The 18185-nt window shown below is 44.3% G+C and overlaps 1 protein-coding gene across 2 annotated transcripts in view; it reads left to right on the top strand.

Annotated features, from left to right (window-relative positions):
- Nucleotides 1–7052: 7052 nt before the first annotated feature.
- The window catches only part of LOC136629014 (oocyte zinc finger protein XlCOF6-like), a 30164-nt gene continuing 19031 nt past the window's right edge, over nt 7053–18185 (top strand). Inside the window, exon 1 of one of the 2 annotated variants that reach the window (XM_066605123.1) lies at nt 7053–7217. The gene's annotated coding sequence lies outside the window, so the exon portion shown is untranslated. Of the gene's footprint in view, nt 7218–11789; nt 12071–18185 lie in introns of those variants that run through there. The other variant, XM_066605122.1, reaches the window with a different exon arrangement.

Below are 18185 nucleotides of genomic sequence, written 5' to 3'. Positions count from 1 at the left end.
TTGTCCCGAGGCAGCAAGTGGGTCTATACACTTCTGTATGGCCATAATAATGCACTTTGTAATATACATTGTGCATTAATTATGAGCCATACAGAAGTTATAAAAAGTTTTTTACTTACCTGCTCCGTTGCTAGCGTCCTCGTCTCCATGGTGCCGACTAATTTTTGGCCTCCGATGGCCAAATTAGCCGCGCTTGCGCAGTCCGGGTCTTCAGCAGTCTTCTATGGAGCCGCTCGTGCCAGAGAGCGGCTCCGTGTAGCTCCGCCCCGTCACGTGCCGATTCCAGCCAATCAGGAGGCTGGAATCGGCAGTGGACCGCACAGAAGAGCTGCGGTCCACGAAGACAGAGGATCCCGGCGGCCATCTTCAGCGGTAAGTATTGAAGTCACCGGAGCGCGGGGATTAAGGTAAGCGCTCCGGTAAACTTTCTTTACTTCCCTGCATCGGGGTTGTCTCGCGCCGAACGGGGGGGGGGGTTGAAAAAAAAAAAACCCGTTTCGGCGCGGGACAACCCCTTTAATAATACGTTTTCAGTTTCTTCTTTCATTTTTGGTGGCCTATAGAAAACCCCTATCAGGATTTTGTTATTTTTCCCTCCCATAATTTCTACACAGACATTCCATGCAGGGTCGTAACTATAGAGGATGCAGGGGATGCGGTTGCCCCCGGGCCTAGGACCCTTAGGGAGCCCATAAAGCCTCTCTTTTCCATATAGGGAGCCCAGTACTATGAATAAAGCATTATAGTTGGGGGCCCTGTTACAGGTTTTGCATTGCGGCCCAGAAGCTTCAAGTTATGTCTCTGTGCAGCATGGTTTAGGTATGGGTACGGGTACAGATACAGATGGAAGGGGGGGCCCAGCTCACCTTTTGCATCAGGGCCCCTGAGCCTTTAGTTACGCCCCTGATTCCATGTGTTCATCTCCTACACCTATATCTTCTTGTATGTAGTCAAAAAACAAGCACTCATCTCCTGTTCAATGGAAAAACCAAGTTCACCAGCGTAGAAACACATGGAGCTCTAGATGTGCCGGCAATCCATCCGGTATTAATGAGCAAGCAGTAAAACAAAATGTTGGCTCTAACGTGTGAAAAATACTTTATTCTTTAATACAGCAGACATTAGGCGACGCGTTTTCACCAACACTTGATCACATCAAATGTTATTAATTCACATGTGTGTTATTACTACTTTTTAAAAATAATATACAAATATACTAACCCAGCTGTGTAGGAATCATGCCTATATACTAGTCCCAAGCTCGGATAAATAAGGAGGGTTTGGGAAAGATCTGGCGACCTACTCAGTAAAAATTTTACCTAGGAAACTCTATGAAAGCGCTCTCAAATGATTCAGATATGGTATCTAATGGTAGTTCCCCAGTGGCTTCCTATTGAGTTTGTAATGGTGGCATGGTTTTGTGTCATCTGCAAATATTGATGTTTTAGTAGGCAATTCTTCTACCAGGTCATTAATAAATATATTTAAAATATGGCCAAATACTGACCCCTGTGGTACTAGTAATGGTGACCCAATCAGAGTATGTACCATTTATAACCACCTCTCTGCTTTCTATCACTGAGCCAGTTACTTACCCACTTACACACACTCACCCAGACCAAGCATTTCATATACCAACCTTTTATGCAGCACAGTATCAAACACTTCAGAAAAGTTCAGATACATCTAATATCCTCATGTATCAGGAAACCAACAGCCATCACTACAGGTTTCCTTCACCACTGTGTAATCTTGTATATTGTGAAACATTAATATCATTATAGACATTTCTAGTCATATCTTCTGTCATCATCAGAATCTCTCCCCTGTCCAGTGGCATCATCTGTTATAACCATAGATAAGAATGTTGTAATGTGACATCATCAGAATCTCTCCCCTCTCCAGTGGCATCATCTGTTATAACCATAGATAAGAATGTTGTAATGTGACATCATCAGAATCTCTCCCCTCTCCAGTGACAACATTTATTACCATAGATAAGAATGATGTAATGTGACATCATCAGAATCTCTCCCCTCTCCAGTGGCATCATCTGTTATAACCATAGATAAGAATGTTGTAATGTGACATCATCAGAATCTCTCCCCTCTCCAGTGGCATCATCTGTTATAACCATAGATAAGAATGTTGTAATGTGACATCATCAGAATCTCTCACCTCTCCAGTGACATCATCTGTTATTACCATAGATAAAAATGATGTAATGTGACATCATCAGAATCTCTCCCCTCTCCAGTGACATTTATTACCATAGATAAGAATGATGTAGTGTGACATCATCAGAATCTCTCCCCTCTCCAGTGACATCATCTGTTATAGCCATAGATAAGAATGATATAATGTGACGTCATCAGAATCTCTCACCTCTCCAGTGACATCATCTGTTATAACCATAGATAAGAATGATGTAATGTAACATCATCAGAATCTCTCACCTCCCCAGTAAGCTGGAACAGTACCTCTAGGGTGAGATTTAATATACTCTCAGCCATCTTACTTCAATACTTTTTCAGGGTTAATCAGCAAAAATATCTTACATAGAAGATATCAGAGGATTATATATTGTACGACCTGAATAGAGAGAGGAGACAATATAAAATCCACACAAATAGCCATGTATAGAATACATTTACTGGAGAGAATAGGAGGAAACATTTGAGAAGATTTTAACCCCTTCCAGCTGCAGCCTTTTTTGTTTGCTATTTTGCCATCTTCACTTTCAAGAAGATCCTAAATTTAATGTTTTCAGTGGCATGACTACATGAGGGCTTGTTTTTTGGTGGGAGGAGTTGTATTTTTAAAAAGGCACCACATAATGTATTCAAAAAAGTTTTAAAACTTCTTGGTGTGGAAAATGAGAAAATAAAAAAAACACAGTTGCACAGTTTGATTTTGTTTCTTTAGTTTTTTTGGCATTCACATTGCACTAATAATGACATGCTCTCTTTATTCTGCAGGTCAGTAGGATTACGGTAATAGCCAATATATGATTTTTTTTAAATGTTTTACTACTGAAAAAAATAAAATCTCTTTAAAAAGACTGCTCACTAGCACCATTTTTTGCACCATATGTTTATTTTTCCTTTGATGCAGCTCTGTGAGGGCTCGTTTTTTGCAAACTGACCTGTAGTTTTTATTGGTACCATTTTTGGGTACATACAACTTTTTGCTAGATTTTCGTTCGATTATTTTATTTTTTTCTTGAAAACAGGGTGATTGCATTTTTTTCTGGACTGCGTTCACTGTGCAGAATTAACAATGTGGTGATTTAACAATGTATGGAAAAAGTCTTTTTTTTTAGAGTTTCAATATTTTTATTATTTGTAACAATCAATATTTACAATTTTTTTTTACAAATTTTTACTTTTTTTAGTCCCTATAGGATACTTAAATTTGTGATTGCTTTTTTGCTTGTACAGTATACTGCAATACTACAGTGTACTATACCATGCTATACTTCAATTTGAGAGGCAATCTATTGCGTCGCTCCATGATTAGCGGCTGGGGAGCTGCAGCACTGCAGCCGGTAATCACTACTGCTGTGAGCGGCAATCAGCATGTGTGCCAGCGGAGAGGGCTCTGTGTGCTTTCCCTGGAATGTGTGCCATAGGTTCCCTACCATGGCTCAGTCAGAGACCCTGACTGTTGCCCGCAGAGCCCCAATGACTCCATGGAGCACAGTTTGGGAACTGCTAGTCTACAGTCAACTAGTACCCCAGGTCTTTTTCCATCTCACTTTTCCCTAGCAGTACCCCGTTTAGTGTATATTGGTGACATCCATTTCTCCTGCCTGTATGCATAACCTTACATTTATCAATATTGAACTTCATTTGCCATTTCTCTACCCAAATCCTCAGCTTATCTAGGTCCATTTCCAGCCATACGTTGTCCTCCATTTTATTATCTTAAATATTGATAATTTACTGTGCAGCCCCTCTATCAGGTCATTGATAAATATATTCAACACAATGGGGCCCAACACTGAACCCTGAGGCACCCCACTAGCAACGGTGGAGAATCAGAGTACACACCATTTATTGCCACCCTCTGTTTTCTGATTCTGAGCCAGTTCTTTACCCAACTTCACACGTTTTCGCCCAGACCGAGCTTCTCATTTCACATATCAGTCTATTATGTGGCACGGTGTCAAATGCTTTCGAAAAATCCAGATATATACGAGATCAATAGACTCTCCCAGGTCCAGCCTAGAACTCACTTCATTGTAGAAGCTGATCAGATTGGTTCTTCACTGCCTTTTTGCTTTAATCTTAATTCTTTCTTCTTTTCGTTTATTGCCCTCTTACAGTTTGTTGAGCCACATTGGTTTCCTTCTACTTGCAGTTCTTTTATTTTTAAAGCGTATGAACTGCTCACATGAGGTGATTAGGATGCTTTCAACTTCACATTTCTCTCATTATTTTTGAGGGTGTTGTTCCAATTAATGTTACCGATAGTAGTTCTAAGCTGATCAAAATTTGCTTTTCAAAAAGTTTAGTTTTTTTGTCGCTCCCTGATAATGACAGCAGGAAATTATTTATATTGTGGTCACTATTTCCAAAGTGTCCCTCCACCTGCACCCCAATGATTCTGTCCGGTTTGTTAGTTAATAATTCCAGGATGGCCCTCCCTCTAGTTGGCTCCTGTATAGGTTGGGTAAGGTAGTTCTCTTTACTTGTTCTCAAGAACTTATTACCCTTGTGAGATTTGCAGGTTTCGTCTTCCCGTAATAGATCTGGATAATTAAAGTCTCCCATAATAATGACTTCCTTGCAGTTTGACACCTCTTCTATTTGCCTTATTAATACATTTTCAGTTTCTTCTGTTATTTTTGGTGGCCTATAGAAAACCTCTATCAGGATTTTGTTATTTTTGCCTTTCTGCATTTCTACCCACAGAGATTCCACATATTCATTACCTACACCTATATCTTCTCGTAGCCTCAGCATTAAGGTAAGATTTAACCCAGACATACCCCTGCCACTTTGTTTTCCATGGTCTCTTTTGAAGAGATTGTAACCCTGTAAATTCCCCTCTTAATTACATCTATCATCAAGCCATGTCTCCATTATTCCTATGTTGTACTTCAGACATTTTCCCTTCAAGCTCACCAACTTCACTGATCAGATTTCTTGCAAGTGATTGCCATACAATTTATACGGTTGTTGTTATTCTTTATATTTGTTATGCTACATATGGTCGTATTAGCTGCTCTAACCCAACTCCCAGCTCGACCCCCATTCCCAATACTTGGTCCCAGGTCACGGTCTACACTGTCTTCCCCCTATTAACCTTTTTGCCCTCTTCCCAGTCCCTAGTTTAAACTCTCCTCCAACCTTCTAGCCATCTTCTCCCCCAGCATAGCTGCACCCTCCCCATTGAGATGCAGTTCATGCCTACTGTAGAGCCTATGGCTGACAGCAAAGTCAGCCTAGTTCTGAAGGAACCAGAAGCCCTCCTTCTTACACCAACTTTAGAGCCACTTGTTTACCTCCATAAGCCCCTGCTGCCTTTCTACTGTGGCTCGTGTTACAATTATTTTTTCCTGAGAAAACTACCTTTGAGGACCTCACCCTAGGCTTGGATCCTAGATCCCTGAAATCGTTTTTCAGGGTCCTCTATTGACCACTACCTTTGTCATTGGTGCCAATGTCCCCAATAACCGCTGGATCTTCTCCAGCACCTCCGAATGGAGACGGTAGTGACAAAATAGTGGCAGGTTACATAAGATAGGGGTGACGGTAGTGATAGAATAGTGATAGGTGACATCAGATAGTGGTGACAGTAGTGACAGAATAGTGACCGGTGACATCAGATAGTGGTGACAGTAGTGACAGAATAGTGACTGGTGACATCAGATAGTGGTGACAGTAGTGACAGAATAGTGACCGGTGACATCAGATAGTGGTGACGGTAGTGACAGAATAGTGACCGGTGACATCAGATAGTGGTGACGGTAGTGACAGAATGGTGACCGGTGACATCAGATAGTGGTGACAGTAGTGACAGAATAGTGACAGTTGACTTCAGATAGTGGTGACGGTAGGCTGCAGGCCATCAGGATCCCCGTCTAGTAGATAGAAAGGGCTGCAGGTCATCAGGGCTCCTCGCTCCGCACTCATCCAGGGGGGCAGATGTGGCTCTAGAGGGTCCTGCTGACCCCGTGTAGTAGATATAAAGGGCTGCAGGTCATCAGGGCTCCTCGCTCCGCACTCATCCAGGGGGGCAGATGTGGCTCTGGAGGGTCCTGCTGACCCGCGTCTAGTAGATATAAAGGGCTGCAGGCCATCAGGGCTCTTCGCTCTGCACTCATCCAGGGGGGCAGATGTGGCTCTGGAGGGTCCTGCTGACCCCCGTCTAGTAGAAATAAAGGGCTGCAGGCCATCAGGGTTCCTCGCTCCGCACTCATCCAGGGGGGCAGGTGTGGCTCTAGAGGGTCCTGCTGACCCCGTCTAGTAGTTATAAAGGGCTGCAGGTCATCAGGGCTCCTCGCTCCGCACTCATCCAGGGGGGCAGATGTGGCTCTAGAGGGTCCTGCTGACCCCGTCTAGTAGATAGAAAGGGCTGCAGGTCATCAGGGCTCCTCGCTCCGCACTCATCCAGGGGGCAGATGTGGCCCTAGAGGGTCCTGCTGACCCCCGTCTAGTAGATATAAAGGGCTGCAGGTCATCAGGGCTCCTCGCTCCGCACTCATCCAGCAGGAGGACAAGTTCAGCTTTCAGCTCTACAAATAGATCTTTTCTCCTAAATGTTTCCTCCAACCACATCAGACGGCTCTCCTAATTACTGATATCAGGATGTAATAAGAGGAGCCGGAGGACCTTCTAACACCTCCATTCAGGAGAGAAGAGCCGGACTACTGACTCCACAGGAAGGAGCTCCTTCTACCTCCAATCAGCAGTGCTGCTTAAGTGCAGCTGAAATTCCAAATATGCCTCCAGTCACAGCCATCCACAGAACTGCAGTAAGCCCCGCCCCTTCCAGTCATGTGACCTCGGACCATGTGACTTCCTGTCCTCAGACCTCCTAGGAGCCCCTCCATTCCGGCATCTACCCCGGAGGAGGTACGGGAGGGTTGTGAGACCTTCTGCCATCAGCAGGCCGTATGATGGGTCCTCATGAAGGAGCCGGCGCCCCCTGGTGGATGATGGGAGTCGCTGATGGAAGTTACCGGCTGTAACCCTTTCACTGCCTGAGAGGTGACATGTGCTCCTCACACAGCAGGGGGGACAATTAGGAGTTTAAGGGTTAATCACTGTAACCCGAAAACAAAGATCTGGTACCGTGTTAGCCAGTAGAGCAAAATGTGATTGTTCTCAGCAAGAGAAACGACGTAATCTTGTAGATATGATACCTTTTAATGGCTAACAAAAATACATGATGTAATAATAGCGAGCTTTCGTACCAACGCAGGGTACTTCTTCCGGCTTAAATGGATTGGATCTGAAGAGGCATGCATATTTATACACACTTATAACATACATACTTATGACAAGGCACAGATATGGATGTGATTGGTTCGCACTTAAAAGGAATTCTGCAAACCAGAAAACAAACTTTTTTTGTCTAGGCACTGATAGCGGAGTGAAAGTTTTATGGTCTCTAAATTACTGTTGGAGGTGGGGGAAAAGGTCAACAGGCTCGAATTGTTATAAGAGATACACAAACATTTTTAGCTAAATACTGATAAGGGAGTGAAAGTTTATGGTCACTGAATTACTGTTGATGGGGGTCTTATCTGTGCAATCAAGTCTCACACTTCCCATTCACGCATAAATCCTGGGGAATAATTTAACCCAGTATTCAGCGTGTCAAAGGTTGTTATCAATTTATACTCCCAAATTCTTCTGTGGTTTTGTGACTTGAAACCACCCTTCAATATCAAAACTCTCATATCTCCTATGTCATGTCCATGGTTAGAGAAGTGTTCGGCCACAGGTAATTCTCTTCTTCTGTGTTCAATCGTGTGACGGTGAGATCTCATCCTGGCTTTGAGTTTCTGTCCTGTTTCTCCAACATAAAGACCCCCAACAGGACATTTACTGCACATGATCAGGTACACAACATTGGACGAGGAACATGTGAATGTCCCCTGGATCTTATAGTCCTGCTGTGTGTTGGGGATCCGTATCCTGTCCGCAGTCAGTACATGTGAGCAGGTCTTACAGCTCCTTACATTACAGGGATAAGTTCCTTTTTGTGTGTCAGAGGGTAATGCACTCCTGATTATAAAGTTCCTCAAGTTAGGAGGTTGCCTGTAACACAGAAGCGGAGGGTCCGGGAATATGGTTTTCAGACGGTCATCCTTGTGCAGGGTATGGTGGAGTTTTCTTGCGGTTTTCCTTAGTACCTCTAGTTGCGGATTGTAGGTCACTACTAGAGGCACACGATTGTTTCTTTCCTTCTCCTTGTATTGGAGTAGTTGACTTCTGGGTATCCTGGTGGCTCTGGTGATTTGGTCATCAATTGAGGTGGGATGGTAGCCCTGATTTATAAATGTTCTTTTAAGATGGTACAAATGTTCCTCTCTGTCTGTTGGGTTGGAGCAGATCCGGTTGTATCTGATGGCCTGGCTGTAGACAATGGACTTTTTGATGTGTTTAGGATGGAAACTGTCCCATCTGAGGTATGTGGGCCGATCAATCGGTTTTCGGTACAGGGATGTCTGTATTGAGTTATTTGAAATCTTTATGGTGGTGTCCAAAAAGTTGATTTCTGTATGCGAGTAGTTTAATGTCAGGTTTATGGTGGGGTGGAATGCATTGAATCTTTCATGGAATTTTATTAATTCTTGTTCAGTGTTGGTCCAGATGATCATGATGTCATCAATGTAGCGGAAGTAGGCCAAAGAGAGACTGCGGAATCACCTTATCCACGTCTTCTACAGCAACAAGAATAGGGCCCTTGTGGACATACAAACTTTAAGAAATACACTTACAGAGGATGTGAACCTGGAAATGCAACACTTTTATACAACACTACGATGCTGCCTTATTCAGAACAAGGAAAAGAAACTCCAGAGACTTCGACTCAGAGCAGGTCTGTGCCCAAACACGGATCAGGAGCACCCCGAGTCTGGCAGGAGGGAACAGAACCCCCAACGGGACACGGACAAAGGTAAAGTCAGCTGTGTTATCAATCTGTCATCTCACAACCCCAGTAAGGTGGAGCTCAGTGTCCTCTCCAGGGGACTTTCATTCTGTCCCACTAAAACACTTGACAAAACAGAACTTTGTAGTGACATGGAGGAATATTTCAGAAGACTAAGACTGAAAGAATTCTTTCATGATAAAGAGGACACAGGCCTTTCAAGCACACAAACACAGGATAAACTTGGGGCCAAAAAGAAGTCTGATTGGACGCCCCCTCCTGGCCGGAGTCGCACTTTGGACAAATACATAGACTCCTTTAGGCATGCAGTGCAATCCAGTATACTGGACAAGCATGGAAGTGAAACATTTAATATCAATATGCAGGAAAGAAGGGCCATCCATGCACTTAAGAGCAACAAGGAAATCACAATTAAGCCTGCAGATAAGGGTGGTGCTATAGTCCTCATGAACACATCGGAGTACAAAAAGGAAGCAAACAGACAGCTGACGGACACCAGATACTACACTAAACTGAATCAAGACCCGACTCAGAAATATGTGAGGGAATTGAGAAGGGTCATTAGAAGCCTGTCTGTGGGCTCCACAAAACTTCTGGACTTGATACCGGAGAACCCCAAGGTGGGGACATTCTACATGCTTCCAAAACTACACAAAGCTGGCAACCCAGGAAGACCGATTATCTCAGGTGTGGGAACCCTCACTGAAGGAATCTCAGGATGGGTGGAAGGCATCCTCAAACCACTGGTGAGAAACACAACCAGCTACCTGCAAGACACCACGGACCTACTGAACAAACTGTCAACCGTAGGTCCCCTCCCCAATGGCACCATCCTGGCCACTATGGATGTGGAATCCTTATATTCCAACATCCCACACGAGGATGGACTGACTGCCTGCCAGGCGCACCTTGAGGCCAATGGGGTCGCCTCTGATGCAGTGCTACAACTCACAAGATTCATTCTCACACACAATTATTTCTCCTTTGGCAAAGAGAAATTCCTGCAACTCACAGGGACTGCCATGGGCAGTAAAATGGCACCGCAATATGCCAACCTTTTTATGGCAAAACTGGAGAGTGACTTTCTGGCCTCTTGCCCCAGCAAACCATTGGCCTACTTCCGCTACATTGATGACATCATGATCATCTGGACCAACACTGAACAAGAATTAATAAAATTCCATGAAAGATTCAATGCATTCCACCCCACCATAAACCTGACATTAAACTACTCGCATACAGAAATCAACTTTTTGGACACCACCATAAAGATTTCAAATAACTCAATACAGACATCCCTGTACCGAAAACCGATTGATCGGCCCACATACCTCAGATGGGACAGTTTCCATCCTAAACACATCAAAAAGTCCATTGTCTACAGCCAGGCCATCAGATACAACCGGATCTGCTCCAACCCAACAGACAGAGAGGAACATTTGTACCATCTTAAAAGAACATTTATAAATCAGGGCTACCATCCCACCTCAATTGATGACCAAATCACCAGAGCCACCAGGATACCCAGAAGTCAACTACTCCAATACAAGGAGAAGGAAAGAAACAATCGTGTGCCTCTAGTAGTGACCTACAATCCGCAACTAGAGGTACTAAGGAAAACCGCAAGAAAACTCCACCATACCCTGCACAAGGATGACCGTCTGAAAACCATATTCCCGGACCCTCCGCTTCTGTGTTACAGGCAACCTCCTAACTTGAGGAACTTTATAATCAGGAGTGCATTACCCTCTGACACACAAAAAGGAACTTATCCCTGTAATGTAAGGAGCTGTAAGACCTGCTCACATGTACTGACTGCGGACAGGATACGGATCCCCAACACACAGCAGGACTATAAGATCCAGGGGACATTCACATGTTCCTCGTCCAATGTTGTGTACCTGATCATGTGCAGTAAATGTCCTGTTGGGGGTCTTTATGTTGGAGAAACAGGACAGAAACTCAAAGCCAGGATGAGATCTCACCGTCACACGATTGAACACAGAAGAAGAGAATTACCTGTGGCCGAACACTTCTCTAACCATGGACATGACATAGGAGATATGAGAGTTTTGATATTGAAGGGTGGTTTCAAGTCACAAAACCACAGAAGAATTTGGGAGTATAAATTGATAACAACCTTTGACACGCTGAATACTGGGTTAAATTATTCCCCAGGATTTATGCGTGAATGGGAAGTGTGAGACTTGATTGCACAGATAAGACCCCCATCAACAGTAATTCAGTGACCATAAACTTTCACTCCCTTATCAGTATTTAGCTAAAAATGTTTGTGTATCTCTTATAACAATTCGAGCCTGTTGACCTTTTCCCCCACCTCCAACAGTAATTTAGAGACCATAAAACTTTCACTCCGCTATCAGTGCCTAGACAAAAAAAGTTTGTTTTCTGGTTTGCAGAATTCCTTTTAAGTGCGAACCAATCACATCCATATCTGTGCCTTGTCATAAGTATGTATGTTATAAGTGTGTATAAATATGCATGCCTCTTCAGATCCAATCCATTTAAGCCGGAAGAAGTACCCTGCGTTGGTACGAAAGCTCGCTATTATTACATCATGTATTTTTGTTAGCCATTAAAAGGTATCATATCTACAAGATTACGTTTCTCTTGCTGAGAACAATCACATTTCACTGTAACCCTGCACTGGGCACTGAGTCCTATAGGGGCTGTGAGGAAGGGGCCCACTGAGGGATCTCCGACAGACGGCAGCTCAGGGGCTTTCTGCAGTGACAGGAAGAAGGCGGCACGTTGTCATCTGTAGGTCGGTGTGAGTCTCCCACACAGGGAGGCGCCGTCTATGGAGAGCAGCGCCATTGTTTATTACACTGCAAGTCAGAAGGTGTAGAAGAGGAGAAAAACCTGCGGAACGTCCGGAGCGAACGCAGAAATGGTAGGGAGAAACACGGAGGATCCGGCGGTGAGCGACATAACTCTATCCGCCATCAGGACCATAGAAGACGTGTGTGATGTCACCGGTCACTATTATGTCACTACCGTCACCACTATCTGATGTCACCGGTCACTATTATGTCACTACTGTCACCACTATCTGATGTCACCGGTCACTATTCTGTCACTACTGTCAGCACTATCTGATGTCACCGGTCACTATTATGTCACTACTGTCACCACTCTCTGATGTCACCGGTCACTATTATGTCACTACTGTCACCACTCTCTGATGTCACCGTCACTATTATGTCACTACTGTCACCACTATCTGATGTCACCGGTCACTATTATGTCACTACCGTCACCACTATCTGATGTCACCTGTCACTATTATGTCACTACTGTCACCACTATCTGATGTCACCGGTCACTATTCTGTCACTACTGTCACCACTATCTGATGTCACCTGTCACTATTATGTCACTACTGTCAGCACTATCTGATGTCACCGGTCACTATTATGTCACTACTGTCACCACTCTCTGATGTCACCGGTCACTATTATGTCACTACTGTCACCACTCTCTGATGTCACCGGTCACTATTATGTCACTACTGTCACCACTATCTGATGTCACCGGTCACTATTCTGTCACTACTGTCACCACTATCTGATGTCACCTGTCACTATTCTGCCACTACTGTCACCACTATCTGATGTCACCTGTCACTATTATGTCACTACTGTCACCACTATCTGATGTCACCGGTCACTACTCTGTCACTACAGTCACCACTATCTGATGTCACCGGTCACTATTCTGTCACTACTGTCACCACTATCTGATGTCACCGGTCACTATCCTGTCACTACTGTCACCACTATCTGATGTCACCGGTCACTATTATGTCACTACCGTCACCACTATCTGATGTCAACAGTCACTATTATGTCACTACTGTCACCACTATCTGATGTCACCGGTCACTATTATGTCACTACTGTCACCACTATCTGATGTCACCGGTCACTATTCTGTCACTACTGTCACTACTATCTGATGTCACCGGTCACTATTCTGTCACTACTGTCACCACTATCTGATGTCACCGGTCACTATTATGTCACTACTGTCACCACTATCTGATGTCACCGGTCACTATTCTGTCACTACTGTCACCACTATCTGATGTCACCGGTCACTATTCTGTCACTACTGTCACCACTATCTGATGTCACCGGTCACTATTCTGTCACTACTGTCACCACTATCTGATGTCACCGGTCACTATTATGTCACCACTATCTGATGTCACCGGTCACTATTCTGTCACTACTGTCACCACTATCTGATGTCACCGGTCACTACTGTCACCACTATCTGATGTCACCGGTAACTATTATGTCACTACTGTCACCACTATCTGATGTCACCGATCACTATTCTGTCACCACTATCTGATGTCACCGGTCACTATTCTGTCACTACTGTCACCACTATCTGATGTCACCGGTCACTATTATGTCACCACTATCTGATGTCACCGGTCACTATTCTGTCACTACTGTCACCACTATCTGATGTCACCGGTCACTATTATGTCACTACTGTCACCACTATCTGATGTCACCGATCACTATTCTGTCAATACTGTCACCACTATCTGATGTCACCAGTCACTATTCTGTCACTACTGTCACCACTATCTGATGTCACCGGTCACTATTCTGTCACTACTGTCACCACTATCTGATGTCACCGGTCACTATTCTGTCACTACTGTCACCACTATCTGATGTCACCGGTCACTATTCTGTCACTACTGTCACCACTATCTGATGTCACCTGTCACTATTATGTCACTACTGGCTCCACTATCTGATGTCACCGGTCACTATTCTGTCACTACTGTCACCACTATCTGATGTCACCGGTCACTATTATGTCACTACTGTCACCACTATCTGATGTCATCGGTCACTATTATGTCACTACTGTCACCACTATCTGATGTCACCGGTCACTATTCTGTCACTACTGTCACCACTATCTGATGTCACCGGTCACTATTCTGTCACTACTGTCACCACTATCTGATGTCACCGGTCACTATTCTGTCACTACTGTCACCACTATCTGATGTTACCGGTCACTATTATGTCACCACTATCTGATGTCACCTGTCACTATTCTGTCACTACCATCACCACTATCTGATGTCACCGGTCACTATTCTGTCACTACAGTCACCACTATCTGATGTCACCTGTCACTATTCTGTCACTACTATCACCACTATCTGATGTCACCAGTCACTATTCTGTCACTACTGTCACCACTATCTGATGTCACCGGTCACTATTATGTCACCACTATCTGATGTCACCGATCACTATTCTGTCACTACTGTCACCACTATCTGATGTCACTGGTCACTATTCTGTCACTACTGTCACCACTATCTGATGTCACCGGTCACTATTCTGTCACCACTATCTGATGTCACCGGTCACTATTCTGTCACTACTGTCACCACTATCTGATGTCACCGGTCACTATTCTGTCACTACTGTCACCACTATCTGATGTCACCGGTCACTATTCTGTCACTACTGTCACCACTATCTGATGTCACCGGTCACTATTATGTCACTACTGTCACCACTATCTGATGTCACCGGTCACTATTCTGTCACTACTGTCACCACTATCTGATGTCACCGGTCACTATTCTGTCACCACTATCTGATGTCACCTGTCACTATTCTGTCACTACCATCACCACTATCTGATGTCACCGGTCACTATTCTGTCACTACCATCACCACTATCTGATGTCACCGGTCACTATTATGTCACTACAGTCACCACTATCTGATGTCACCGGTCACTATTATGTCACTACTGTCTCCACTATCTGATGTCACCTGTCACTATTCTGTCACTACTATCACCACTATCTGATGTCACCAGTCACTATTCTGTCACTATTGTCACCACTATCTGATGTCACCGGTCACTATTCTGTCACTACTGTCACCACTATCTGATGTCACCGGTCACTATTCTGTCACTACTGTCACCACTATCTGATGTCACCGGTCACTATTCTGTCACTACTGTCACCACTATCTGATGTCACCGGTCACTATTCTGTCACTACTGTCACCACTATCTGATGTCACCGGTCACTATTATGTCACCACTATCTGATGTCACCTGTCACTATTCTGTCACTACCATCACCACTATCTGATGTCACCGGTCACTATTCTGTCACTACAGTCACCACTATCTGATGTCACCTGTCACTATTCTGTCACTACTGTCACCACTATCTGATGTCACCGGTCACTATTCTGTCACTACTGTCACCACTATCTGATGTCACCGGTCACTATTCTGTCACTACTGTCACCACTATCTGATGTCACCGGTCACTATTATGTCACCACTATCTGATGTCACCGATCACTATTCTGTCACTACTGTCACCACTATCTGATGTCACTGGTCACTATTCTGTCACTACTGTCTCCACTATCTGATGTCACCTGTCACTATTCTGTCACTACTATCACCACTATCTGATGTCACCTGTCACTATTCTGTCACTACTATCACCACTATCTGATGTCACCAGTCACTATTCTGTCACTACTGTCACCACTATCTGATGTCACCGGTCACTATTCTGTCACTACTGTCACCACTATCTGATGTCACCTGTCACTATTCTGTCACTACTGTCACCACTATGTGATGTCACCGGTCACTATTCTGTCACTACTGTCACCACTATCTGATGTCACCGGTCACTATTCTGTCACTACTGTCACCACTATCTGATGTCACCGGTCACTATTCTGTCACTACTGTCACCACTATCTGATGTCACCGGTCACTATTCTGTCACTACTGTCACCACTATCTGATGTCACCGGTCACTATTATGTCACTACCGTCACCACTATCTGATGTCACCTGTCACTATTATGTCACTACCGTCACCACTATCTGATGTCACCGGTCACTATTATGTCACTACCGTCACCACTATCTGATGTCACCGGTCACTATTATGTCACTACTGTCACCACTATCTGATGTCACCGGTCACTATTCTGTCACTACTGTCACCACTATCTGATGTCACCTGTCACTATTCTGTCACTACTGTCACCACTATCTGATGTCACCGGTCACTATTCTGTCACTACCGTCACCACTATCTGATGTCACCGGTCACTATTCTGTCACTACTGTCACCACTATCTGATGTCACCTGTCACTATTATGTCACTACCGTCACCACTATCTGATGTCACCGGTCACTATTCTGTCACTACTGTCACCACTATCTGATGTCACCGGTCACTATTCTGTCACTACTGTCACCACTATCTGATGTCACCTGTCACTATTCTGTCACTACTGTCACCACTATCTTATGTCACCGGTCACTATTATGTCACTACCGTCACCACTATCTGATGTCACCTGTCACATGGGTTCAAATCTGACCACAGACAACATCTGTATGGAGTTTTGTGTTTCTTGTTCTTCTTCTTTGACTGTGGAGGCAAAATTAGTGAGCTGACTTTTTTCTCCGAGTGACTTTAATGAGAATAGAGGATCGTTCATCCCAATTGCAGCTTATTTTTTTTTTTATAAATCAAGCCAATTGCCTCTGATCGCTAATCACTAATCATGGAGTGCCATCTGGATGTCATGGCAGACTTGGGGTTTCCTGAAGACCCCCTAGCCTGATATGAACGGTTGTCTATTAAGACGTGCCTGTCAGAATACAGTATAGCATGGTGTAGTATCCTATACTGTACCGTATATTAGACTATACTATTGGACCATACAAAGACCCCTACAAGTTCAGCTCTCCTTTAAGAAGAAGTAAAAAAGAAAATTAAAATAAAGACTTTTTGATTAATTCAAAGAATACAAAAATTGAAAGTTAAAAAACTTGCCTTTTCCCATTTATTGTTAAATTATCACATTATCAATCTGCGCAGGGAATGTAGCCCGAAAAAAGAAAACATTCTGCGTTGTCAGATCACTCTGTCTACTAGACAGAAACTGAATAAAAAGTTATGAAAAATGTGTATATACCCAAAAATAGTAGCAATAAAAACTGCAGGTCAGCCTGCAAAAAATGAGCCCTCACATGGCTGATCAAACGGAAAATAACCAACGTACGGGGGAAAAGGGGGGGGGGGGGCAGGGAGCAATATGGAGAAATATTTATCAGCTTTTTTAAGTAGTACAACCTAAAAAAGGACCTAAATCGGCTGTCGCTGTAATCCTTCTGACCTGCAAAATACAGATATTGTCGTTATTACTGCAATTAGTTGTTTTAAGTCTTTGAATAAATTATAAGGTACCTTTTTTAAAAATACAACTTGTCTCACAAAAAACAAGCCCCCATGTAGTTATGTCACGGAAAATGTAAAAAAGTTTGGATTTTTTGGAAAGTACAGATGTGTGAGGGATTAGCGTCAGGGTAAGGTAGCGGCCGGGGCGTCCACGGCCAGAGACAGTGACACCAGGCAATAAGGTTCTTTAGTCCGGGCTTTGCCTGGGTTTATTTCAGCACAAAATAAAGCAAACCATAAAGTAACCCCTGCTCGTCTGAGCACTCACTACACATAGGCTCGGTCCTGACTACTCACTGTCAGAAATACTCCATGCTGCGCACAGCCAGTCCGGTCCTCAGACCTGCAGAGGTCTCAGCACACCTCTTTTAGGTGTGGAGGTTAGGGGCGTCTCCCTGTTAACCTCTGACCTTCTCAGCCATACACTGGGCTAGGCGGGCTCCTAGCTCCACTGAGCCGTCTCTCTGGCTCTCTCAGCCAACATCTCCCCTTGTTAGACCTGCAGGCCCAGGCTTTATAAGGCCTGTTACCAGCCTCACCTGGTACGTGGGAGTGGTCATCCCACCCTTCGCTTTGACCACTCCAGGAAAAGCCGGCCCGGACTATGCGGCTTGGAGCCACTTACACACTTCAGCGTTAGTGTTACTGACACACAAATGCTGGCTTGCTCCACCGAGCCCAGGCCGCTCGGTGGCACGTATCCACCCTCCAGCACTTTGTCAGTCACTGTCTCACAGATGGCAAAATGAA

This window comes from Eleutherodactylus coqui, chromosome 5, assembly GCF_035609145.1.
Source record: "Eleutherodactylus coqui strain aEleCoq1 chromosome 5, aEleCoq1.hap1, whole genome shotgun sequence".
Classification (NCBI taxonomy): Eukaryota; Metazoa; Chordata; class Amphibia; order Anura; family Eleutherodactylidae; genus Eleutherodactylus; species Eleutherodactylus coqui.
The sequence above is the reverse complement of the archived record's forward strand: the minus strand, read 5'-3'. Positions and strand labels throughout refer to the sequence as shown.